Source organism: Erythrolamprus reginae, chromosome 3 (genome assembly GCF_031021105.1).
Source record: "Erythrolamprus reginae isolate rEryReg1 chromosome 3, rEryReg1.hap1, whole genome shotgun sequence".
NCBI lineage: Eukaryota > Metazoa > Chordata > Lepidosauria > Squamata > Dipsadidae > Erythrolamprus > Erythrolamprus reginae.
The window spans coordinates 32,335,337-32,361,429 of NC_091952.1; the positions used below are offsets into that span (position 1 = coordinate 32,335,337).

Consider the following 26,093-nt stretch of genomic DNA (forward strand, 5'->3'; position numbering starts at 1 on the left):
ATGGTTTGGGCGGGAGCGAACTGGCAAGAAAAAAAGTTAGAACCTACCCCTGCTTGTGGATCAGCTCATCTGCTGAAAAGCTGGCCAAAATGTGGGTTGGTTTATCTGCAGGTGCACATTTTTCATATTATTTTATTTTTTTAATTTTTTTTTATTAATTTTCCTCTTTAAAAAAAGAAAACACAATAGTAAGTACAGAAGAAAATCAAAGAACATTAAATTAATAATAGAATATAGATATTAGCATTATATTAGCCTTAAAGTTGCTACATTTATATGATATTAATTATACACCAGATTATAATTTGTCTCAAGTATATAAATTAGTACATGCTTTTTTTCATTAACAAAATTATTTCATATATACTTCAATGATATTATTTTAGGAGTCTCCAAACTTGGCAACTTTTAATTCTTCAACTTCCAGAATTCCTAAGCCAGAATAGGGTCAGTATTATTTGGGCAAGTTTCCCACCATATAACATACCATATAGCAATTTTTTTCCAATATACTATGTACTCAGCGGTGGGCTACAAGCTGGAACGCTAAATTGCACTCACTGCCGTGACTCATAAATGCTTGTGCTGCCAGCGCGATTTGGCTTCTGCACCTGTAGAGGTAGCAAAATTGTGCACAGAGTCACAGGTGCGCCCATGTTTGGTGAGGTTTTTTTGCTTCCGCGCATGCCGAAACACGAGCGCACCTGCTTTTGCTACCTCTGTATGTACCACATCATATACAGAGGACAGAGCTTCATCATACCTGCCATCTTGTCTTCTTTGACTATCTCCTATGAAGCAGAACAAATAATACATTCTGAAAATAAGGTACCCGTAAAGGCCTTTAAAAGATTACACACTCATTTTGGTCATGCTTATTCAAAAGCAAGCATGGTTTACTCAGTGAAATGCCTCTCTCCTTTAAACATTTTTATTCACATGGCTCTGCAGCTAGAAGGATTTGCAAGCTATAAAAGTGTTTTTCAACCCTGGCAACTTAAAGAGGTGGGAACGTCAACTCCCAGAATTCTCCAGCCAGCATTGCATTCTGGGAATTGACATTTTTAATTTATTTTATTATTTATTTATTTATTCTATTTGTCAAGTAGGTATTGGTAGCATACAAAGAAATAACACTGTTTATATACATGATATTGGTACTAATAAGAGAGAAACTTAGAACAGGGGATGGTAGACATGCTGGTGCACTTTGCATGCACCTTACTGACCTTTTAGGAATCGGGTGAGGTCCACAGTGGATAGTCTAAGGCTAAAGGTTTAGGGTTTAACAATAGTGTCCGATAGTGAGTTCCATGCATTAGCAACTCAGTTGCTGAAGTCATATTTTCCACAGTCGAATTTGGAGCAGTTTACGTTCCGGCAACTTAAAGCTGCTGAAGTTGAGAAACATTACTATAAAGAAAAAAAGCATATCTGGACATTTTATTGCTCTTTCCTAATTAGATTACTTCTTATCCATTACTCACTTGTATTTTGTGCCTTTATATGCTGAAAATTCTGTTTCTTCCCACTGATTTTCTTGCCGCGTACAGCTAGACTACCGATGTATCTTGCTGGGGTCTGGAGACTTTATAAAGTTCTACCATGCAGTGACTGCCTGCCATGAACTATAAGGAGGGTGGATGGAAGTGGGGGCTGCTTGGGGGAAAACGAAAGTGACTGCTGCTTGGGAAAAGCAAGAGAAACTGCTGTGATTACCCCTCCCCTCCCAGTCACTGCTTGCTGTATCAAGGTCACTCTGGGAGAGTGGAAGAAAAACTCAGCTGCATACCAACCTATGCCCTACCATTCTCAAAACCATTCTTGCTTGAATCTGGTGGGTGGAGGGCAGAGATGGGAAGCAACTGAGAGAGAAAAGTTGAATTTAGGGATTTTGGTGAGCGATTCTCAATTGCTGCAATGCTTTTGACTTCTAATAAAACTATACCTTTCTCAACAACAATCATTTCCCTTTAGAGATTTAAGTTGCAGCAGCAAAAAGCAACTGCTGTTGCTGCTAAATATTTAGCCCCCAAAGAGAAAGGATTTCACCACAAGATGGCAATCACTCATCTGTATTTAATTCCTTGGCTCCATTTGTTAATCCCATTTTTCCCTGGTTCTCTATCTCCATGCTAAGATAAATGAATTCAATATAAAACAAATATGCTGCAGACAGACATAGAGTGATTTCATGCTATGCCATAATATGGGTTCTTTTTGTGACTTAGCATTTGTGTGAACTTATTGATCCTATTTTTGCATATTGGCTGGATCTTTACCACCTTATAAATCAAACAGAAAAATATTAAGAGTGTATTCATAGAACAAGTTAATATTTTAACAGCTTAACCATGGTTTATTGAATAAAATGAGATTAACTAAGTCTAAACTGCAAGCTATGTTTTACAAGCCACACTGCATTTGAAGGGCAATAGATAAAATGTAGACTTTTTATAGCTTTTTGAGTAATGGTGCTACTTATATGAGGACTGTAACTCATTCCCCAAAAACTTATTTATACACTGAATTAATTTTCAAATTTCTCCCTCACAAGGATATCCCTGTACCACTAGTTAAAGGAGAATGTCAAATGAATATTACAATTCAAGTGTAAAATTAGGTAAAAGTAAATATTTTTCTATACCATTCCTCATTTATTACAATATTGCTCAGAGGTCCAAGTTCAGTTCAGTTCTATTTATTCTCAAGGAAAGGAGCATAGGATTGTAGGTTGTCACATCTAAATGTAATCAATGATGAATTTCTATTTAAACACAAATACTCTCACAAAGCTCACCATGGACTTTGTTCTTTCAAATAGCAATTGTAGCCAATCCCAGTTAATATTTCATTGTGATAAGATTTCAAAATACATATTAATGATTTTCCGCTTATGAATATTTTCAGAATTCAATGTTTCCCCATGTTTTGACTCCCTTAAATTTATTCCAGTTGTTCTTAAATATAATATGAGGATGGGAGGGTGTCTGAGTCATCACTACATGTCATCTCTGGTACATTGCCCTCAAAACACGGAGGCCTTCTCTAATGTTAATTGGCATGTCTGTTTTTAATTTTCAAGTGCCTGTTTTATTTATTTATTATTTATTTATTAATCAGATTTGTATGCCGCCCCTCTCCGCAGACTCAGGGCAGCTCACAGCATAAGCAATACAATGTAAACAAATCTAATATTTAAGTTAATTTTAAAAAAACCCAGTTTAGAAACCAATCATACATACTAGCATACCATGCATAAATTTTATAAACCTAGGGGGAGGGAAAATGTCAATTCCCCCATGCCTGATGACAGAGGTGGGTTTTAAGGAGCTTACGAAAGGCTAAGAGGGTGGGGGCAACTCTGATATCTGGGGGGAGTTGGTTCCAAAGGGTCGGGGCCGCCACAGAGAAGGCTCTTCCCCTGGGTCCCGCCAAACGACATTGTTTAGTTGACGGGACCCGGAGAAGGCCAACTCTGTGGGACCTAACTGGTCGCTGGGATTCGTGCGGCAGAAGGCGGTCCCCTAAATCTCCCCTATTTGCACATCCCCAAAATTAAATGCATATGTATAAATAAAGGATTGGAATTGGATGACCATGGAATAGATGCCTATTACTGGTATCTTGAAGGGAACATTCAAAGTGAAATACTAGAAGAGTCAACTACAATGTCACAAAACAAGGCATAAAATAACTCATTCCATACATCCACTCCTTGTTTCTGAACAAGTACAATACCACATTTGATGGTGATGGATTTAAAGTGACTTATGAGGTGTGTCTTGATGTGTAATCATCTGGATTAACCTCACATTTTCTTCTGACTCTGCCTGTTTTTCTTCCAAGTAGAAAGGTCAAAACAAACAAGGGATATTGCACTACCCTTCCTCAAGTCTGAACTTGAATTCCCATAATTCAAAACCATCAAGACAGATTAGAGAAAGATGATTTATCATTTGTTAGATTTATATTCCACCTTTCTTCCAGAAATTTAAGCTAGCTAAGTACTATAACCTCCAACATTTTTTTTCACTACAACCTCCTTGTGAGAAAGTTGGATTGTTTTCTTGAAGAAGTTTAATTACCCAAAATAGGTTGCTAGTTAGTTTGAATAAGGAAATATCTGCAAAAAAAAAGTTCAGAGACCACCAAGGACCCATTAAATATTTAATACCATTTATCAACAAGAAAAACTGAGATGAAAGATGCAAACTTTGAACATTAAACTAAAGATCCTATTTGCAATCTATAGGAAAAGCATGAATACTAAAACTTAATAACCTTGATGATACATGGTACACCTCATTAATCATAACAATGGGAGATTATTACAAAACAATATATATTTTACCAACTTTTACCAACTTTTCTGTATAAACACAAAAAACTGAACATCATGTGAACCGTAACTTTAAATGCTAATATTTTTATGGAGGGAGAGACACAAAGTAATCATGCAGTTCCGCTTCCAACATTAAAAACTAGAGTGAACAGGAATTTCACAGGGAGTTCAACTAAGGACAGGGACGATGCATAAGAGAAAGAAGGAAAAGGAAAGGGGATAAAAAAAATGCTGACTGACTGTTGCTGGTTACTTCTTGAGAGTTGCTGATTACCCATTGTGTGAGATTGCTGACCTAGTTGAATCAGCTTCAAGAGACATGAACTTGTTTCTCAGAAAATGGACAAACAGGAAAAACAAACAAGTCTTTGCTGGGGAGGCCATTGTTTGTTCATCAAAGGATAATTTCCCTCTATTATGATAGAGGGAATTGATCTCTTGACTTTCAGGAGATGTGCCATGTTTGTTTTTCTCCTTGAGTATACCAGACTACACATGTTTCAAGTGTAAGCTGACTGCCTAAGAAAGAGAAAATGAAGGAACTAAGGCAAAAAGTGCCCACTTCCTAGCTCATCAGGAAAGATCTCTGCATCTCTGGTTAAAGAGCTGATGCACAAGGCTAAGAGATTAAGAGAAGGGAAGGATTCCTACATCTAGTTCAAAGAGCAAGATGCAATAAGTTGTGATGATTGGAAATTTCCAAGAAGAGAGACTGAAAGAGCAATCAGTAGGCAGACTGCCTCTACTCTTGATGGTGAACCTATGGCATTCATTTATATAAAGAATGTTGGTCCCAGTATGCTGCCTTGGGGTACACCACTGTTAACAGGAACGGGATTAGATATGGCGCTTCCTACTTTGACAACTTGTTGTCTGTTGACAGGAACACAGTTGTCCAGTCATGTAGGGGTCCGGAGATGTCATAGGATTTCAGTTTCAGAAGTAGTTTATCATGAACCATTGAGTCGAAGGCTTTTCAGAAGTCTATATAAATTGCATCTATTGTTTTGCCCTGATCAAGTTTTGAGGTCCATATGTTTTTGTAGTGTAGTAGTTGTAGATTGCAGGATAATTTTTTTTTTCTGAAGCTGAATTGCTTCTTTGAAAGTAGGCTGCTAGTTTCTAGGTGGAGGATAATGGATTGGTTTATGATTGATTCCATGACTTCACATGTGACACAGCAAAACAGAGATTAGTCTGTAGTTTTCTACTAGACTGGGATCTCCCTTTTTGAAGATGGGAATGACATGGCTAGTGACAATAGGTTTGGTAGGGAACTGGTCCTGTGGAGAGCTTTTTTAAAAAAGTATGCACATAGTCCATCAGATCCGATTGACAGGGAAGGTTTTAGGCCACAGTGCTTTTTCAATGTTGTCTTCAGTGAAGTTTATATGTGTTAAATTGTTGTATTTGAAGGAATTTGGGGCATGAACCATGAACCAGACTGAGCCAAAGAATGTGTTGAAGAGGTTAGCTTTGACTGTTTCATCATAGCATTCTTTGTTGTTGGGTCCTTTTAGTGGGGGAGTGGTCTCAAGTCATTGAATTTGTTATTTATGAATTTGTAGAAAGCACGATTTAAACCTGCTGACAAATATCACTTTTACTTGAGAACAAATGATACAGCTAGATAGAGATTTGAAGACATTTCAGTTATGAATCTCAGAATAGGAGGGTGAAGAGGCCCAGTTAGTAGAAGACTAACTAGAATAACTAGAAGACCCAGTTATTGCTTTATTCCCTCCTTCCTGTCAAAGAACATTACCCAGGAAGAGAAAAAAGAAAATGGGAAAGGAGTAACTATGTAGATGATACAAGAATTATTTGAATTGTTTGATAATGGATGCATTTTCACAGTGAAGGACTCCTGGGCAGAGGTGGACTGTGACTTACAAGAACTAGCAATAATATAAGAATATGTTTGGAAGGCACCTTGTGAATCTGATCTGTTGAGCTTTCAACTAAATATGGTAGGGAAGAAAGAAGACAACTTCTTTGATGGAACATCAAATATTGTACTGGGAAGGATGAGGAAGAGTGACCCAACAATTACCATGTAATTGCCATCAGAAACAGGTCAAATTGCATGACCCAGCGATTTCAGCAATTATATATAAATCAAAGATTATGGGGAACAACAGGAAGAACTAGAAGTCTTAAAACATGAAGGCCAATATGATTTAGTAGATATTACTGAAACCTGGTGGGATGAAATTCAAGGGTGGAGTGTGAATCTTGAAACAATAATGCATTGAAAAGGAATAAATCAGACATAAGGAGAAAAAAGTGACATTTTAAAAGAAATATGTGAACAAAATGCACATATATATTGAGATCCTGAAATGTAAGCTCAAAAGATCAGTTAAAAATATTTGAAAAAGAATATATGGAAGATGAAATAATACATTATTACTGTGGGGGTTTCCTATTAGATCACCATGCCAGGCAAATAATCTTCCTAATGCTCTCTTGGACCAGATTACATCATTTTTAGGGAAGAGAGACATCTTGTTAATAGAAGGTTTCAGATATTCATTAGTACATAAACTCAGTTGAAACTCGAAATCCCTTGTTGGGACTAGGGAGGACCTGAAGTATTTCCTCAGGTTACATTTCTACTCTGAATCCAGTCCTCTTTTATTGGTCAGTTGTCTTGGCAGCCTCTCTTTCTCCTTTCTTTCAAGGCCATTCCTCTTTCAGCATAATGAACAATTATTGTTTCATTGTTCAGAAGACTGTTCCAAATTCAAACAATACAATACAATATCAACTTTATTTGATTAGTCAATCGACCATATCAAAGCGAGAAAAAGGACCACATTGGTCGTCATAAAACTGTGACTGGTTAAAATACAAAAAAAATGGCTAAAATAGAGGGAGTTTGAATAAATAATGTTAAAATGCAGTATAATATGCTAAAATTGAGTAGTAAAACATGAGAATATAACTCGTGCAAAGGATTATATTTAACAAATCTAAGATACTGATCTAAAATATTCTTAAGTGAGTTCATCTCCTTTGCATGCCACCCAAATATGTTCTATAAAACGTATTCTCATCTGAACAGCCCTGACTATAAACTTAGCGGTTCTAGGAACTACATATATATTTGTACCCTGCAGAAAATATGATAATTGTTTATTACAGTCCCAGTGTACGATTTTGTCAAGTAGGGGCTGTAAATACTGTCCTGATATTTAATAACAATTGACATTCTTGCCACCTAAACATATTCTTTCCTGTAATCTTTTTTTGGAATAATTCTGAATATGTCATCTACCCAATACTCTTCAAATACTGCAGCATAGTTTACTATTCTCTGAGCTAATCACACCCAGAGCCTCCAAGTGTTTCTCACAAGCTTTTCCCCCCAGTCTCATCATCTTGGACATGCTCCATTTTCCCAATGCATTTTCTAAAACACAACACTCAGAACTAGATGCAGTATGCTAGGTATGACTCACAGAGAACAGACAGGAACACGGAGAGTTCATAAGTGTATTTTTGTTGTTACAGAATAGAATTGCTCTTTCTTTCTTTCTTTCTTTCTTTCTTTCTTTCTTTCTTTCTTTCTTTCTTTCTTTCTAGCTCCATCACACTGTTAGGTTGTGCTCCACCAAGTCTCCTTTTCACATGTACATCTGCCCAATATAGTTCCACTGCATGCTATCCTATATATCAGAATATAATTTCTCCACTCCCACTATCAACATGATAATTATAGTTGTATATATCTGTAAAGCTCCCAGTTAATAAATACATTAATAAATACGATTTAAAATTATAGGTTGTTTTCTTTTTAAGGAAAGGCTATTCAGCTGGGTACTAATATAGCTAATACTTATACAGCTGCTTACAAAAGAAAGGGATAAAGACCCACAGTGGGGGAAGAATCTTCATAATATATAATAAAAAGACTTCAGATAACTCCTTATGAGAATAGAGATCTTATACAGAAGGAGTAAAGGATCCTCATATGTATAGTAAATATAACATGTTCATAAATTTTACACATGCAGATGGTAAACAAGCACACATGTAGAATATAAATATCCATCTCTTACATGTGTACATGCACACACAAACATATGAAAGAAGTACATTTTGACTTTTACTCCAGAACTACTATATTAGCAGGCAGGAAGGCAGGCAAGCAGGCACAGCTGCTATTTTAGTGTCATTTCAATGCTGGAGGTTGATCTTGATTTTCGTCCTTTATTTCACCAACAAATACTTCACTTAGATTATCTTTGATGATCAACATTTTTATAGCAAGTTTATTAAAAGCTACAAATAAAATGATAAACAAATGAAAATTTAAAAAGAAAAAATACAAGTGGGTTTTTTAAAAAAAAATCAGGGCAACCTAATAAATGGATGGACCTCTTTCGTCTTTAACCCCCAATTCAGGAGTCTTCGTGTAAATGCTTTGTTTTGGTCTCCACGATGTAAAAAGGATGTTGAGACTGTAGAAAGAGTGCAGAGAAAAGCAACAAAGATGATTAGGGTACTGGAGGCTAAAACATACGAAGAAAATTTGCAGGAACTGGGTATGTCTAGTTTAATGAAAAGAAGGACTAAGGGAGACATGATAGCAGTGTTCCAATATCTCAGGGGTTGCCACAAAGAAGAGGAAATCAGGCTATTCCCCAAAGCACCTGAGGGTAGGACAAGAAGCAATCGGTGGAAACTAATCAAGGAGAGAAGCAACTTAGAACTAAGGAGAAATTTCGTAACAGTTAATGGAACAGCTTACCTCCAGAAGTTGTGAATGCGCCAACACTGGAAGTTTTTAGGAAGATGTTGGATAACTATTTGTTGGAAGTGGTGTAGGGTTTCCTGCCTAAGCAGGGGATTGGACTAAAAGACCTCCAAGGTCCCTTCTATCTCTGTTATTCTATTCTAAATATAAATTCAACTTAAAAAATAGAAAGTTGCAGGAAGTAAAAAGTGAAAAATATTTAAAAAAATAGAAAAATAGAAGCAAGACATCATATGATCCTGCCTCTTAGCAAAAGCAGCTACAACAGTCCCATTTTCTATCATTAAGCAAATCACATGTAATTCTTAGGTGAAGATCTTACATAACCATGACGAAAAACTTCCCTTGTTGGGCAGCCAGCAGGGAAGGTTGCAAATTGTGATTTAATGACTGTGGAACACTGCAACTCTTGTAAATCTGGACAAATCACTAAGCACCCAAGTCATAATCACATGATCACAGAGGCCTGTGACAGCCAGAACTATTTTAAACTAGAGAGAGGTTGGAGTAAAGAGTGAAATAAACTGGACACTTTTATGTCTTGGGTTGCTCAGCTGGCTCTTTGAAAAGAGCTGTTATATTTTTAGGAGATCAACAAAGAGGGTTTTTTTTAAAGGAGATGATTCAGCAAAGAGAAAACAAAACAGAAACACCAAATCATTTTCCCTCTCCCCAAGCATGTAAATTCTCATGCAGGAAAACAAAACCCAAACCAAACAGGGTGGGTTATTTATTTATTATTATTTTCTTACAAGGGTGATTAATTTCAGAATGCTAAAGATCATTGCAATCTCCCCTGAAGATTGTTATGAAAAATTATTTTTTGTTGAAAGCTTTTTCTGGAGTGTTGGGGAGGGAATTCGATTAGAGATAAGAACTTTCCCCACCAGAGAGATATGAGGGTCCTTGATAAAGCCTGGGAACCCTAAGCAAAGTTCCTTAAGCCCAGGAACGTCCATAGATATCACTGAGCCAATGTTTTCTGATCCCAGGGAAAAATAAATTAGGTCAAAGTGGTTGGTGGATCTCTAGATGATGTTGTATACATGAGGAGATGTGGAAAGCATTAATACCCATATTAAAAAGTTATCACATCCAGGCAACAAAACTGAGATAACGCCACTACTAGAGAGCAACAACAAATGTAGTCCTTTGCTAATTTATATTTATATGTACAGTGGTACCTCTACTTAAGAAATTAATTGGTTCAGTGAACAGGTTCTTAAGTAGAAAAGTTTGTAAGTAGAAGCAATTTTTCCCATAGGAATCAATGTAAAAGCAAAAAATGTTTGCAAACCCATTAGGAAAGAAATAAAAGCTCAGAATTTGGGTGGGGGGAGGAGGAAGAAGAAGAGGAGGAGGAGGACAGTCGCTGCCGAAGGAAGAAAGTGAGGTGAGGAGAATCAAAAAAATCCAAAACTGTAAGGCTTTAAAAAAAAGAGGGACTCTGAGGTAGCGAGGAGAAGCATGCGCCTCCCATACACCCAGCGCAAGGCTGCCTCCCCTACACTGCACCAGAGAGAGAAACCCAGGGGGAATGGCAGGAAACTGGCTGGGCTTTTGTGCTGCTCTCAAATTTCCTGGGAAATTTTTATGGGCTTGGGTTCTTAAGTAGAAAATGGTTCTTAAGAAGAGGGGGAAAAATCCTGAACATCCAGTTCTTATCTAGAAAAATTCTTAAGTAGAGGCGTCCTTAGGTAGAGGTACCACTGTACTTTGATACATTATAGCTCTTTGAATTGTCCCAACTTGTGAACGTCATATGTAGGATTCCAATTTAAATAGTCCATCCAAAGTAAGAACTTTGATCAACGACTATTTTCTCTGGGCCTCAGACACAAAGGGATACTTCAGATTAGACCAGTGATGGCGAACCTATGGCATAGGTGCCACGAGTGGCACACAGAGCCATATCTGCTGGTACACAAGCCATTTTCCTTGCTCAACTCCAACGTGCATTTGCATGCCAGCTAGTAGATTTTGGGCTCACACAGAGGCTATGGGAGGGCTTCCAGAGAGCCTCCGGGAGGTGGTGAGGGTGTTTTTACCCTCCATCAGCTCCAGGGAAGCCTTTGGAGGGTGAAACACGAGCTTACTGGGCCCACCAGAAGTTGGGATACAGGCCATTTCCGGCCTCCAGAGGGCCTCTGAGGGGGGAGCTGTTTTCACCCTCCCCAGGCATTGAATTATGGGTGTGGGCACTCACACATGCATGATAGCGCGCACACACATACTTTCAGCACCCATTGGAAAAAAGGTTCACCATCACTGGATTAGACACTATTTTTAAATTATAAAAATATGTATTTTGTATCTCACTTAATTATAACTATTATTATATTTCCACTTGCTACACTTGCTTAACATTTAATTTCAGGCTCTCATACTCTTTGTGTGGTTTTGATACACAGTTTTGCCTAAACCAATCATTTGTATCTTATTTGATGTGCCATGAACATACAAATAGTGATTCAGCATGACTTACTGTGAGATGTCAAGGTGTTTGGTGTACTTTACAAAAGTACTGGCTTCCTGTTATAAAACACATAGGTAAATGTGTCCGTCATATCACCTGACCAGCATTCATCATAGCAATAATTAAGAAGTGGGAGAGATTTCTAACAGAAAAAAACCAAATCTTGTTTCTTTAAATCTCAACATTCCCCTTCAATATCAGTGCATTTGTTTAAATTAAACCTCCCGTGCCATTTTATTTTAAATAACATGTTTCTATAGGTTTTCCTCAAGTGTGCCTTGTGTGAATGTGTTGGGTAACAAATACCACTTGAAAGCCATTCCTCCTAATGCTTGCTTTTGCTTTAAACATGTGAATTGCATTGCAAAACCCAAAGAAAAAGCTATCTATATGTAACATTTTGACAAGTGTAAATTAACCTGATTTATGTTAAAAAGCAAAGTCACAGTCTTTCTAAACTGTAGAGCAATGTTTCCCAACCTTGGCAACTTGAAGATATCTGGACTTCAACTCCCAGAATTCCCCAGCCAGCATTCGCTGGCTGGGGAATTCTGGGAGTTGAAGTCCAGATATCTTCAAGTTGCCAAGGTTGGGAAACACTGCTGTAGAGGGTAAATAGACACTTTTGCTCTGTTTATCAGGAGGAGGCTACCACTTGGGTACAGCACCACGTGCCACTGTTTGCACCATCAAAGCAGATCTTCAGAATGGAGCAGTAAAGCACTGTGTTTCCAACAGTTACACCCTTTCCAATGAGTCAGACAAGGTGAAGAAGACCAAAGCTGGGTGTGCACAAATATATCATTAACTAAACAGGTTGTGCTTGGAAGTTCCCCTGAATAGTAGGGATGTAGAAATAGTAGAGATGTAGGAAGCATGTTGGCCCACATACATTTATTTACCAAGTTCCACACATATGCATGAAGCAAATTTAGGTTATTTTGGCCTAAACTTTGAAAGAATGCAGGAGCGATGCAGGGGTGGGTTCTAACTTACCTCACTGCTGGTTCGCTTCCTCCTGTGCCGCGGGGCATGCCTCATGCCTCACTTTGCATGTGCACACATGCGCAATGCCAAAAAATAAAAAAAGCCAAAAACAAGATGGTGATGCATGTGTGGCGCCAGAAACGTGGCTTCTATGTATGCACAGAAGAAAAAACCCGGAAAAACATCTCCCCTCCCTCCCAAAAAAATAAATTTCAAAAAAAATTCCCGCCCCCCTGTTCTGTCGGTCTCTCTGGTAGAATCCTCCCATAAATTCACAGGTACAAATTTCAGACACACACGTTTGAAAATTCAAAACAATGTTCTTTATAATGAAAATTCACTTAACCTAAGCCCTCTTTTGATATAGCAAAAAGCACTCATCTCCAAACAAACTGGTAATTTATACAAGTCCCTTATCAGTTCTGTGATACTTAGCTTGCAGCTGGGAGGCAATTCACAGTCCTTCTTTCACACACTTTGCTCTGGTTTAGTTTCAAAGCGGGGGGAAATCAGCACACATAAAAAGTCAAAGTCAGCAAAGCAGGCAAGAAACACAAGGATCAGATAATCCTCCACAATGGCCAAACCCACAGGCTGCTATTTATAGCAGCCTCACTAATGACCACAACCCCACCCAACCACAGGTAGCCTCATTTTCTTTGATAATAATCTCTCAGTTGTTGTTGCCTATGCATCGCTCTCCGCATGCGTGGCTGTATCATTAACTCTTGTTCTGAATCCAAGGAGGAGCTAGATAATTAATCTCCTTCTGAGCCTTCTGCCACACTCTCCTCCTCCCTGTCACTCATGTCTTCTTGGTCAGAGGAGCCTTCATCAGCAGATTCCACCGGGGGCAAAACTGGCCTGCAGCATGTGGATGTCTCCCCCACATCCACAGACCTTGGGGCAGGAGCTGGGCCAGAGCTAACCACAACACCCCCCAAAAAAGATGGTGGAATCCATGGATCGCCACTGACAGAACCAGTTCTGTTACGTCATTGTGACATCACCAGCAGCTTGCTATTGGTTCAGGTAAATCAGTCCAAACTGGAAGGAACCCACCTCTGGAGTGATGGTAATTTGAAAACCTCTTACAATGAAATCTTTTCAGAAATACATATAAATACATGTTACTTGTTTAAAACACTTGCTTGTTTTCTGAAACTACAGAGAGTGCTCGTGATTGCCCTGTTTAGTGATTGTTCGAAGTTACAAAGGAACTTTAAAAAGTAGCTTTACAACTAATATTCTTATATAGAGCACTGGTGAGACCACATTTGGAATACAGTACTGTGTTCAGTTCTGGAGACCTCTCCTACAAAAATATATTGACAAAATTGAATGGGTCCAAAGATGGGCTACAAGAATGGTGGAAGGTCGTAAGCATAAAACGTATCAGGAAAGACTTAATGAACTCAATCTGTATAGTCTGGAGGACAGAAGGAAAAGGGGGGGACATGATCGAAACATTTAAATATGTTAAAGGGTTAAATAAGGTTCAGGAGGGAAGTGTTTTTAATAGGAAAGTGAACACAAGAACAAGGGGACACAATCTGAAGTTAGTTGGGGGGGAAATCAAAAGCAACATGAGAAAATATTATTTTACTGAAAGAGTAGTAGATCCTTGGAACAAACTTCCAGCAGGCGTGGTTGGTAAATCCACAGTAACTGAATTTAAACATGCCTGGGATAAACATATATCCATTGTAAGATACAATACAGGACATAGTACAAGGGCAGACTAGATGGACCATGAGGTCTTTTTATGCCGTCAGTCTTCTATGTTTCTATGTTTCTACTGAAGACCATTGTATCACCATTGTATCATGTGGTTACCACTTGGGCACTGATGCGTTATGATGGTGGCAGTGTCTCAGAGTCATAGAGATCACAAGTTGTTCTCTTCATGGTTTCCAACAAAGACATTGGGGAAGTCAGTAGGAAACTAAAAGTCATGGTCATGTGATGTTTTGGTTAACCACAGATGATTTCCAGTGCAGTTGTTGTCATAAGTCCGGCCCAGTCATGTGACATTTCTCTATATGACTATATTGTTAATGATGAAGTTGCCAGTCTCAATTGTATTCTCAGGACTACATGTATTGCCCCCGCCCCAAGAGTTTCCAAGATAAATAACAGGGTGGGTAGTTTGTTTTGCTGGCAATTTATTTACTTAACATGGGATAACCAATTGATGAAAACCAATGTACTCTGCAGACCTACGCATATGCAACAGAGAGTAAGCATCATTACACACTGCAGAATTTACCCAGAGTCAAGTCATTCCTCCACATTTTTCGTGGAAGGACTTGCCCTGTTTCTGAAACATTATGAAGAGTTGCAGATGATGTAGCATTCTGTTTTTAACCCTCCTTCAAACTCTCTTCCCTCCTAACACACCTTTCAATATTTGTTTTTTTCTGGGGCAATGTTTCCTAACCTTGGCAAATTTAAGTTATTTATTTATCTATTATTAAACTTCTATGCTATTCACCTCATCAGTAAGATATGTGGATTTCAATTCCCAACGAAGCCCACATGTACCAATACTATATGGAAATCATGGAGAGCAATGGCTGCTAACCTTAATGCCAGTGTAAAGGTCATCATCAAATCTTATGGCATCTCAGGATCCCTCCACAGCTGGCTTACTGCATTCCTGTCAAACAGGCAACAAGTGGTCAAAATAGGAAGCTCCACATCCACACCCATTCCTGTTAAAAGCGGTGTCCCCCAAGGTAGCGTACTGGGACCTACGCTCTTCATTCTCTACATCAATGACCTTTGCGATCTCATCACAAGCAACTGTGTTCTTTTTGCAGATGATGTAAAACTCTTCAACACCACTGAAAACACAACTACTCTACAAAAAGACCTAGACTCAGTTTCTGACTGGTCCAACACATGGCAACTCCAAATCTCAACCAGCAAATGCTCTGTCCTACACATCGGCAAAAAGAATCAGAACTTCAAATATAAACTGAATAAACAAATTATCACAGATAATTCCCACTCAGTCAAGGACCTTGGAATACTAATAACTAAAGATCTAAGTGCCAAAGCCCACTGCAACAACATTGCCAAGAAGGCCTCAAGAGTTGTTAATCTAATCTAATCTAACATTAGGTCGCTTGATAGTGAGAGTCAACAGTACAGTTGACAAATTATGTCTTCTATGTAACAAATAGATTATGTACATAGTGAAATAAAATATTAATTGATGATAAGCAAATAACTATGTATATATGCATATAAAGAACACTATGTAACTGAATGTTTTATATGTTGTTCAAGGCTATCTATTTTTCTTGTTTTTTTCTTGTTTGTTTTATTTTTTATTTTTCTTCTATTTTTATATGTAGAAATTTAATAAAGATATTTTTTTTAAAAAAATTGATTTATAAAGTGAGCTATGATTTTTTTCACACTTACGGCCATTGCAGCATCCCCGTGGTCATGTGATCAAAGTTCAGACTCTTGGCAATTGACTCATATTCATGACATTTGCAGTATCTGTGATCACCTTTTTTGACTTTCTGATAAGCAAAGTCAGTGGGGAAGCTAGATTCACTTAACAACCATATTTCTAATGTAACAACTGCAGTGATTCACTTAACCACTGTGTCAAGAAAGGTTGTCAAATGAAGCAAGCCACATAACTAATGTCTCAGTTAGCAACAGAAATTTTGAGCTAACTTGTGGCCCTGAGTTGAGGACTACCAGTAGGAAACCTTTATTCACCTTACAATAGTTATTTGGTACTTTTAATTTAGAATCTTTATGGACATCTGTGCTTAAAAACCAGTAACCTAGCAATCTCATATGAGAAAGAAAAAAGTGGAGAGAATTTAGTAAGTACAATGGTATCTCTACCTACAAACGCTTCTACTTACGAACTTTTCTAGATAAGAACAGGGTGTTCAAGATTCTTTTGCCTCTTCTCAAGAACCATTTTCCACTTACAAACCCGAGCCTCCGAAACTGTAACCGGAAAAGGCAGGGAGAAGCCTCTGTGGGGCCTCTTGAGGAATCTCCTGGGAGGAAACAGGGCCGGAAAAGGTGGGGAGAAGCCTCTGTGGGGCCTCTCTAGGAATCTTCTGGGAGGAAACAGGGCCGGAAAAGGCGGGGAGAAGCCTCCATGGGGCCTCTCTAGGAATCTCCTGGAAGGAAACAGGGCCTCCCTCCTCCCTGTGGTTTCTCCAATCCCACGCATTATTTGCTTTTACATTGATTCCTGTGGGGAAAAAATGCTTCTTCTTACAAATGTTTCTACTTAAGAACCTGGTCATGGAACGAATTAAGTTTGTAAGTAGAGGTACCACTGTATCTGGATGTTTTCCATTTGGGTTGGCAAGAATGAAGACGACCTCTGGGTGGCAGCGAAGAGCTACAGAGAAGTCTCTTTGCTGCCATCTTGTGGCAGTCCACATTTGGCGACTCAGATCTGAAATGCCTACTTTATAAAATATTGAACGGATATGTATGCCTTGCTGGTTACATCATCCTCTAATAGGGTTGGCGCAACACAGAAGAAAGTAGAACAGTGTTTCCCAAACTTGGCAACTTGAAGATATCTGGACTTCAACTCCCAGAATTCCCCAGCCAGCATTCGCTGGCCAGGGAATTCTGGGAGTTGAAGTCCAAATATCTTCAAGTTGCCAAGGTTGGGAAACACTGAAGTAGAATTTGGCTGGCTATGGCTGATGCATTGTACAAACCCGGCTGTTGAAATGCATTCAGTAAATTGCTATTAATCTAAAAAGTCTAAACACAGCAGCTCGAAATGCCTTGCTTTGAAAATCTTGGGGCCGTTGAGTTGCCAGGTTTACATTTAATTGGAATTGCGGAGCTCGGCTGGATAGCGCTGCCCTACTCCAGAGAGACTTGCCGGGCTGCTTCTATGATTTTTGCCCCTTCCTGCCACGCCTGGGAGCGGCGGAGGAAATACCTTTTTAGGACAACCCCTCCGTTTAATATTTGTGTTCTGTTAATGAGAGGAATTGAGAAATGGGGAAAAAAAGAGGTGGATGAAAGGAAAACCGATGAGGAAAACCGGGTGAGCCAATAAGAAGAAAAATCTGGCCGAGAAAGGAAAGAGAAACAAACAAACTTATCAAAAGCGAACGGGAAAAAAATAATCTCCCGTCCGCGTCACTCGAACGAAACAACTCCCCAAGTCTGTTCTGATACCTGGGCGCATGCGTACGGGTCTGATTACGTCACTCCCACCTCGGCTTCGACTCCCCCGTCACTTCGTCATTCCGTGTTGCAAGCCGGCGCTGATTTCCTTGTTTGCCGCGCTCGCCCGTGCTGGTTTTCTTTTTCTCCCCCCTCTCCCGGCACAGCGAGCCTAGTGACTGAGCCCACCCCTCGGCTTACGTCGGTGCTGTGGCGTCGGTGCCCCGTCTCTCCCCCACCCACCCACCCCGGCCGCCTCCACGAAGGAGTGAAGCACAGTCCGGGCCTGAGCAGCCGGGGGGCCGGACGCGTCTCGGATTCTCTGCCGAGGAAGTCTCGCTGGCGGAAGGTGAGTCCCGGGGGAGCGGAGCGCTTCGGGGGACCGGAGGCGTCCCAGTTCCGGTTCTCGTACCTGGACCTGAGCCAGGTGGGTCCCACCGCGGTGTGATTCCCACCGGCACCCTGTCATTGCTTCCGTGGTCCCTCCTTGCTTTTCCGGCTCCGTCTCTCTTCCACCACCGCCACCACCACCCACCGCGCCTCTTGTACCCCAATACTCCTTTCCCGCTCGACTCCAACATATGGTTCCCTGGGAAGCGCCCCCTCTTTGGGTCTGGCTGAGGTTCCCCCCCCCAGCCCACTCGGGCTTCTAGCTCTTTCCCGCCCCATTGAGTTGCGCTCTTTCTCTTGACCCAGTTCTCTTCTCCTCCCCCCCCCCGCACCCCACCCTGTGGGTTTCCTATCTTTTCTCCCCACCCCCCTTTATTCTAGGCTGACTCCTCCATGGCATCCCTCTCCCTTTGTCTCCCAGCCACACTGTCCTCCCCGGCACCAGACGGCTCGGCTCCACGGCCTCCCTTCTCACTCTTCAGCTGACTTTCGTTTCCTTCCATTGCTACTCTTGTGTTTCCCCCTCAACTCTGGCTTCTCTGGGAGTTTGTGAGGACTCTTTCTGTCTATGACTGCACCCCTTCCGAGCCATCCCTCCTTTTCCGGCCTCGGCTGATTTTATTTTTATTTATTTATTTGTCAAACGTGTGTAGGATTAGTAGTAGTTTGTATAAACTTAACATAAAGTAAAAAGTAACGATCAAAGAGGACAATAGGACAGTATTACTTTTCATAACTTTTCTTTCTTTCTCTCTCTCTTTCTCTTTCTGTTTCTTTCCCTTCCTTCCTCTTTCTTTCTTTCTTTTTCTTTCCCTCCCTCCCTCCCTTACCACCATTACCACCATCAAAACTTCTCCATCACTCCAACTTCTAATATGCTGAAAGGCATTTCCTTTTCATCTCAATTCCCTGGAAATGGTTTTGACATCAGGACAACTTGTCCCCTATCCCTACATCATAGGAATGGGCCTGCTGGCTCTGGCTGCTGAAAAATATACATTCAGATGTCTCTAAAAGCTGTATTTCTTCAACCCCTTTATTCGAAAAAAATTGGCAAGGAATAAGAGACCTTTGCACACTAAATGTGGATTAAATCTTTATACTTGAATGGCCCTTAGGAAAGTTCTTCAGTCCCAACGTTGCTATTCTATGTTTCTTTTTTTTTACTCTTGATACAGACTTACATTTCCTATTTTATTCCTGGTCTCCTCATCTTTACTCTCATTTTTTAATGCCTGGATATATGTTATGTGGGGAAAATCGTATGGACTGGTCGCACAAGATTGTTGTAAAGATTTTACTGATCTGTACATGGAAAGCAATTGGAGCAGTCAAAGGCATTGAGGGTGTCATCTTACGCTGCTCTTCCTGCCTCCTGATTTTCAAGTTGTTTGGTTGCTGCCCGGTCTTACTTCCTCCATTTTTTATCCCCTACATCTGGCAGTTTTTCTACAATCCTATTTTGTAGGATTATGTAAATATTCGATTTACCGATTTGATTTGAAATACTGTATACTCGGATGAATTGTTGAATTAAATTGAGTTTCCTACTTGAACTAGAAAATTTTACTTAATGCCTCTGCATATGTAGAATTTGGACAATTCTACATATGCAGAAACAGCTGTTGATTTGGAAATCTGAATTGAAACACTTTGAGTTAATGCTTCCACTAAAGTGCTTAAATTAAATTGACGATGATTCAAATCAGAATTTAACTGATGGTCATAGTTTTGCCTAGCAAATTACTGAAAAATCTTCCAAGCAATTTAGTTTGCCTGAGAGAATAATTTCTATAGAGGGGACTGTATTAAAATGTAATAGTGAAACCAATGCAAAATCCTTGATGGCTAAATACATTAAAGTGGTGTGGAATTCAAAACATCAAACCCATGAAATGACAGTTGGCAGGTAAGAGTGATGTAGAAATGAGTGAGCAAAAAAGAGTAGTTAAGTAAGAAATGAAGTGGTTGTGAAATGCAAAACATGAAGTATATAACAGTTTTTAATTTATATTCTATACACAATGCATGCCAATAATTAAAATAAATATTGTTTGTCTGATGAAATGGACTACAATCCACGAAATATATGCCATAATAAAATAAGTTTATCTTAACTTGTCACAAGATTCTTTTGGTTTATATATAACTTGCAAATCACAATTGAGACTGGAATTTCAGTCTCTAAGTGATTAAGTGAGTCATCACGTAACTGGATTTGATTTTATTACAATTCTAACCACAGGTTGAACTAGTCATATGGTTGTTAAGTGTGTCTTATAGTGTTAAGGGAATTTAGCTTCCCCAAGGAAGAAGGGTGAGCCCTGCTGGTGCGTGTTAGAGTGCAGTATTGCAGGGTTACTCTGCCCATAGCTTCGAGTTCGATCCTCATGGGGCTCAAGGTTGACCCATCCTTCCAAGACTAATAAAATGAAGACCCAGATTATTAGGAGCAATATGCTGACATTTTAAACCACTTAAAAATCCCATTGAAAAACAACTGTAGGACAGGAAAACTTTTGAGCTACTTTCATACCAATCTGCATTGGATGGTTGCATCAGATTTTTGAAGATCTTTGTTGTACAAAGTATGATTGTTGTTAACCATAGTTTATTTGAAACATATTTTAAAAATTACTTTAGTTTCATTTTTTCTACAGAAAGTGTGAATCTTCTCCAAAATACCATGCTATTTCTCCTGTACGCCTCTTTTTTTTTTGCCACAAAAGACCAGAAACCTGTATTTTTTTTTTTAATTTCAGTTTTTGAGGCTTTATTTCTGTTTTTGGGATTAAAATACTGCAAGCCTGAACAGTTTGAATGCTGCCTGGAGTTGATGTACATATTCCATGAACTAACAGCAGTTAGAATTGTCTGAGTGCTTGAAAAGCATGTTGATACTTTTCAATATTGTGTCCTTATATCCTGGCAGAAAAATCAAGTGGAATGACTAAACTTCGACACAGTAACAAGCATATAGGATACATTAAGAAGTGTAGTTCAGTCTCAGCTCAAAGGATGTTCTGAAAAAATAATAGAAAAAATAAAAAGCAGATAGGAAAAGAGCTCTACAGAATTGATTTTTATATTACATTGTACGTGTTATTTTCTGGTTATGAGCCGCCCAGAATCTCTTGGGAGTTGGGCGGCATACAAATCCAATAAAATAAAATAAATAAAATAAAGAAGCAGCAGCGAGAAGGAATAGAACGTGCAATTTTCAGGAAAGCCCCCTGTGGCAGACCTATAGGAACAGATAGGATTGCCTGAGAAAAGGATGACCTTCAAATAATTTTGACTTAAGTTATTTGGAACTTTGCTAGTTGATACAAAGTATGTGTCATAGGGTTACTTCATTCTGGGCGAGGGTGCTTGGCCAATCATTTATTTATTTTTCACATTTATGTGGCTAACCATCTCACGGAGGGTGACTCTGATTTGCATACAACAATCCAATAAAATAATAAATATAAAACAACCATTATCTGCAACCATGAAAAACATTAAAAATATAAAAGCAAGATTGAAGGAAAAAAATGGACGGAAGGATGTTAATAATGGAGCCATCTCATGAGTTTATCTGTCCCTTGCCTGGGCCTTGAGGGATCTTCAAAAGCTCAGGAGTGATGAGGCCAAACTCCTCTCTGATGCAGAGATTCCACAATACAGAGGCCACAGCAGAAAAGGCCCGTCTCCCAGGACTCATCAAATGTAGCTCACAATACAGTTGAACCCTTAACATGCCCATTCTGTTGGATCTTATAGGACGGGTAGAGGAAATCAGGAAGAAGTAGTCTCTCAATTAACCTGGTCCCATGCCATGTATTGCTTTAAAGGTCAACAACCTTAAATAGGACCAGGAAACAAACTGGTAATCAATGCAGCTTGCGTAGGAAAGGGGTAACGTATGCAGAAACACTGCTGTATTTTACACTTTCCAAATAGTCTTCAGAGGCAGCCCTAGAGCATACTGCAATGGTTGAACTGAAAAGTCTATTGTGTCACCTGGAGGCAATTTTATAGTAAACCATGTAAGTTGGGTCACTTACAATTCTATGTCCTGACCAAAAACTGACAACACAATCTAATCTGTAAAGTATTCTGGCATTCCACTGAGTTCTAGCATGGCAACTGTGTTGGGTATATTAAAGTGAACACTAGCATTTTATCTCACTTTGTTTAACTGAGATGCATAAAAATAACAGGATTTATTTTCTTTCGGTTCATACTGACTGTTAGATTGGAATAATACACTGCTCGGAAAATAAAGGGAACACTCAAATAACACATCCTAGATCTGAATGAATGAAATATTCTCATTGAATACTTTGTTCTGTACAAAGTTGAATGCACTGACAACAAAATGAAATTGATTGTCAGTGTTCCTCCCTAAGTGGACAGTTTGATTTCACAGAAGTTTGATTTACTTGGAGTTATATTCTGTTATTTAAGTGTTAACTTTATTTTTTTTGAGCAGTATATTTCATGCCTCCATACCTTTTTCCCCTGTTGTTTTAAAATTCAACTGGTAGGAGATTTTTTAAAGTTGTGATCAGTATTAAGGATTTTACTAATGTGCTTGTTTGTTTTCAGAGCAAACTGCATACGAAAATATTAGGGTTCACATTGCAGCCAGTATGACTGATTTCCTATGACTTCAGGCCATAAACAGAGTGCATACTCTTACATGTAGATTTCTCTTTATTTTTAATATATATATTAAGATCACACTTGGAATACCATATATATTGTAGTTTTCTTCATAAAAATGTTGATCTGAAAAATATAGAAATATAAAAAGAGCAGCACAAGAGAGAATATACGGTTGTGTCTTTTTAATTTAAGGACAATGTTTCTCCAGCATAACAACAACTTTAAGGTTTGAGGACTTGAGCCCCCAGCATTCTTCAGCTAGCATGCTGAATTCTAGGAGTTGAAATCCACACATTTTAAAATTGCCAAGTTTGAGAAACACAGAATTAGAGAGGTAAATGCATTTTATTGATTCAATTGCAGAACACAATGAGTTGCCATCAGATGTGATGATCATAGAAACATAGAAGATTGACGGCAGAAAAAGACCTCATGGTCCATCTAGTCTGCCCTTATACTATTTCCTGTATTTTAACTTAGGATGGAGATATGTTTATCCCAGGCATGTTTAAATTCAGTTACTGTGGATTTACCAACCACATCTGCTGGAAGTTTGTTCCAAGCATCTACTACTCTTTCAGTAAAATAATATTTTCTCACGTTGCTTCTGATCTTTCCCCCAACTAACTTCAGATTGTGTCCCCTTGTTCTTGTGTTCACTTTCCTATTAAAAACACTTCCCTCCTGAACCTTATTTAATCCTTTAACATATTTATATGTTTCGATCATGTCCCCCCTTTTCCTTCTGTCCTCCAGAACAGTGTTTCCCAACCTTGGCAACTTGAAGATACCTGGACTTCAACTCCCAGAATTCCCCAGCCAGCATTTGCTGACTGGGGAATTCTGGGAGTTGAAGTCCAAATGTCTTCAAGTTGCCAAGGTTGGGAAACACTGCTCCAGACTATACAGATTGAGTTCATTAAGTCTTTCCTGATATTTTTATGCTTAAGACCTTCCACCATTTTTGTAGCCCGTCTTTGGACCCGTTCAATTTTATCAATATCTTTTTGTAGGTAAGGTCTCCAGAACTGAACACAGTATTCCAAATATGGTCTCACTAGCGCTCTATACAGCGGGATCACATTCTCCCTATTCCTGCTTGTTATACTAATGTAGTTTGTTTTAAAAGAGGATCAGCTTCCAGTTTTAATGGTTGTTTGTTACTTCCTCAATCATAGGTAGCATACCTGACAAACAAGGTATGTTTTCCCTACAGCAGTTAAAGCAAATGGAAATAATTCTGAGTTAGGAAAATAGTTGGTGTGGATAAAATAAAACTTGGATCTGCCCTTTTAATCCTCCTAATTGTCACGCTCTCACTTTAAAATAAAGTGTCAGCAATTTAACTCATGGGTGCCCAACTTTTTGGTTTGCATTGAGTGAAGGGGAATTGTCTTGGGCAGCATATGAGATATATAATATAGTTAGTGTGTGTAAATTCACATAATGTTAAAAGTTTACAATCTTGTGGAGTTACATTACTAGCTGTCCAGGGCTGCATTCAATCTACTGGTCGCATATTGGATTTATATGCTAATTTACTGTATTTATTTACTAATATATATGCTAATTTACTATATTTATTTAGCTAACATATTGTATTTAGATCCTACAAGAGTTGTTTTGCTACTTTTATCCCTATGACAAGAATGATGAGAAATAGATTGGCGCAGTCATCCGGCAATCAGGAATCACAAACAGTACCTAGAATTTTCATTCTAATCTTAAATCTGGGGTTATATTTTTACGCATGAAATTAAGTTTTGTAAAGGCTTGCATTTATAACACAAGTTAGTCAAGATTGTGTTGGACTCAGGGACCACTATTTTGCATATAGTTAGCTTCAGAGGGCTTTGGGAATTGGAAATGTTTGAGTGGGATGCCAAAGCCAGATGGAAGGAACATGTGTTGGGATCTTGCGTCACTTTCGCTTGGAAGGTTACCATTTCTGGGAAATGACTGGTCTGGGATTATCATGTTCCTTAAACACTCCAGGTTTTAGGAAGGGAAAAGATTTTTATTTAATAATTGAATGCCTTATGTTGTGCCTGATCTTGTCCCCCTTTCCTCTAAAAGTCTTCTCTCACCCACTCCTCAATTTCTAATTATAGATCTTGGGAGTAAATATGGGTATATTTACTTTATTTTTGTATATTTGATTCTTTTCCGTCTGCATTTTTAATTTCAGATTGATTTACTCAGTGTTCTTTCCATGCCATCATTTGTGTTTTGCTAGTCCCTGATTAGGATCATGGTGTCCTAAGAAAGCTGGATTCTTGATGGGTATAGAGGAGCCAAAGGTTTCCTCATGAATTGGAACTTCTTAGAATGAAGATATATATAAATTTGATTTTCTTTCAATATCAGACAGAAATGAACAAACAGCAAAATGTATAAGGCAGTGAGGCACTGAAGGGCAAAATAAATTGTATTTAACATAACTTTTATTGCATTAAAACAATCTTTATTTCATCTGATCTCTGTTTTTTAGTTTAACTGTTAAGTAATTTGGCTGGAAAATGATATTTTGATAATGTAACCTAGATATATTTTAAAATAACATTTCTCTTTTATAAACAAGAGGAGTGATGCTTTTGTGGCCAATATCTTAGTTTGCATCAAACAAAACATTGAACCTTGATGCATAATATATGATATCTACATGTTCTTATAATTCATACATGTAAAACATATTGAATGGAGGTAGATGCATTTTTTTGGTAAAATGTTCCTCTTGAATAAATGCTTTTTCTGCACTTTTGGCTTTTTTCCCCTTGCGGCTTTAAATTGGACAGCTGCCTATCAATTCTGGTTTTACCATCAAAAATTGCTTCCGACCTCTTAATACTAACATAGTTATTGGTGGATTGTAGTTACTTTATGAAAGTCAGCTTTCTAAAATATAAACTAATGTGTAAAGTGTTAATTTAGCCCTTTCTTTTCCATAGAGTTTTGTAGCATTCTTGCAACAGGGTTACTAAGTTGGTCAAGTCATTTTTGGAAGACTGTCGCTTATTGATGGCACAGGCGTTTTGAACAAAGATGATCTTCAGGTAGCGCTGAAAAATCTGACCTGAAAATCTGTAGGATTGTAAAGTTGTTGGAGAGAATACAACCCTAGTTTTAGAGACAGTATACAGAAGTATACTGTACTGTTATCAAAGAATACAGTGGTACCTCTACCTAAGAATGCCTCTACTTAGGAACTTTTCTCGAAAAGAACCGGGTGTTCAAGATTTTTTTGCCTCTTCTCAAAAACCATTTTCCACTTACAAACCTGAGCCTCCGAAACTGTAACCGGA

The 26,093-nt window shown here is 38.6% G+C and overlaps 2 protein-coding genes across 4 annotated transcripts in view; one reads left to right on the top strand and one right to left on the bottom strand.

Moving 5' to 3' along the window:
* Window positions 1-18,215, bottom strand: part of LPIN3 (lipin 3) — an 83,841-nt gene extending 65,626 nt beyond the window's left edge. The window contains exon 1 of one of the 2 annotated variants that reach the window (XM_070744746.1): window positions 17,761-18,215. The gene's annotated coding sequence lies outside the window, so the exon portion shown is untranslated. Of the gene's footprint in view, window positions 1-1,487; window positions 1,667-17,760 lie in introns of those variants that run through there. The other variant, XM_070744744.1, reaches the window with a different exon arrangement.
* ZHX3 (zinc fingers and homeoboxes 3) overlaps window positions 17,398-26,093 on the top strand; it is a 71,920-nt gene continuing 63,224 nt past the window's right edge. Inside the window, exon 1 of one of the 2 annotated variants that reach the window (XM_070744738.1) lies at window positions 17,398-18,097. The gene's annotated coding sequence lies outside the window, so the exon portion shown is untranslated. Of the gene's footprint in view, window positions 18,176-26,093 lie in introns of both variants that reach the window. The other variant, XM_070744739.1, reaches the window with a different exon arrangement.